The sequence below is a fragment of the Kryptolebias marmoratus genome, linkage group LG2 (genome assembly GCF_001649575.2).
Source record: "Kryptolebias marmoratus isolate JLee-2015 linkage group LG2, ASM164957v2, whole genome shotgun sequence".
Lineage (NCBI taxonomy): Eukaryota > Metazoa > Chordata > Actinopteri > Cyprinodontiformes > Rivulidae > Kryptolebias > Kryptolebias marmoratus.
The window spans coordinates 31883267-31884980 of NC_051431.1; the positions used below are offsets into that span (position 1 = coordinate 31883267).

At 43.6% G+C, this 1714-nt stretch overlaps 1 protein-coding gene across 1 annotated transcript in view; it reads right to left on the bottom strand.

Moving 5' to 3' along the window:
• serpine2 (serpin peptidase inhibitor, clade E (nexin, plasminogen activator inhibitor type 1), member 2) overlaps window positions 1-1417 on the bottom strand; it is a 16716-nt gene extending 15299 nt beyond the window's left edge. The window contains exon 1 of the mRNA XM_017438857.3: window positions 1196-1417. The gene's annotated coding sequence lies outside the window, so the exon portion shown is untranslated. The remainder of the gene's footprint in view (window positions 1-1195) is intronic.
• Window positions 1418-1714: the final 297 nt, after the last annotated feature.

Here is a 1714-nt window from a genome sequence, read left to right on the forward strand (position 1 = left end):
TTCTTCAGCAGCCTCCTCATCTTCACCCGCTGCGCCTCGTGGCAACAGGAGGAAATCAGGCAAACTGACAGCTGACTCCTCCGAAGGGCTTGTTGGACTTTCTGTACGTTCTGATACTGAGAGGAATGAAGGTATCAGCCTGAGAAACCAACACACCAGATTCTGACACACATGCACCCATTTAGATTTTTGGGTTATGGTTTGGTTCTTTTTGCATATATGGAGGTGTGTGAGGCATCTGGTTAGGATGCTTCCTGGTGACGTCCCACCGGGAGGAGGCCCAGAGGAAGACCCAGGACACGATGGAGGGACTTGGAACGCCTTGGGATTCCCCCGGAGGAGCTGGCCCAAGTGGCTGGGGAGAGGGAAGTCTGGGTCTCCCTGCTTAGGCTGCTACCCCCGCGACCCGACCCCGGATAAGCAGAAGAAGATGGATAGATGGATGGATGGATGGATGGATGGATAGACTACCACACCAAAATTTAGCTCAATATTTATAAGATTAGCTAAGCTATTTATGTGTTTGCACAGATTCATTAACTATGGCAGCCATCTTGAATTGGATTGACTCTAAAAGTTAATCAGCTGCACATACACATCCAATGATTATTTTCTGAAAATGTCATTAAAATTCAATCTGTGGTTTATGAGATATTTTACTAACAGACAGAGCGGACTACAATAGCTAATGGCAACGTTTCAGAAACACATCTGATCAGTTAGTTCTCAGTCTGTGTTGAAGATAAGTCTCAATTATTAACACACAGAATTTAAGCTCTGTCTGGCTGAGTTAGAGACATTTTAGTACTTCCTAAGGACAGTAGGCTGTGACGGCCATCTTGAACTGGGTTTGCTCCAATCGGTGTGATGATAAGTTCAAGAAAGTTTCATTAAAATAGCAGACAAACAGGCAAAAGCATCACATAAGCACGTCTACCACGCATTGGTATCCATCCTGGACTGATCTGTTTGAGCAGTTGGAATGTTGCCTTCCTTCCACCTAAAAGTTGGTGTAAATTTACACAGCTAACATGTCAGAGGCGTAAACTAACCCTAATCTGGAAACGGATATAGCACGTTAGTAAACGTTACTTGAAGAAAACATAAAAAAATAAAATGCTAAAATAAATGCTAAACACCGCTGAGCTCGGTGTAGTGTTGGAACTCAGTTTGAAGTTAAGCGCAGGACTGTTACCTTTCTGGACGTGACGTTATTTCGCGGTCTCGTGCAGGTGAAACTCCAGCTCGAGGCCAAAGCTCGAGTTGAACAGAGGAAGACGGAAAGGAGCTCTGTCCTGCTGCAGACAAACTGAGAGCCTCGCTCCAAACACGGATTTATACGACCGAACCCCACCTTCAACCCAAACAACCGACGAGCAACGACTATGGCGTTCCTTTAAATGTCACAGCTCAACCGCCGCACATGCACTTCCGCTAGATGTTTCAAAGTAAAAGCCACTAAGAAGCCAACACTTTTAAATGGGAAAAAAAAGCTATTTTGTTGTGGGGTTTTTTCGATTTTCACAAACATTTATCTACAAAAAATATAAATTAGGAGTTCATTTGGAACCGAAGTTTAATCAAATATCTCTTGTAATGTTTTTAATGAATTGAATGGATATCAGACCTGTGTTCGAAATGTTGTTAACAACAAGAAGCGATGGGAGTTCAAAAGAGGGCTTCCATTTTTACCTCCACCAAGGAGGCTTCTCTG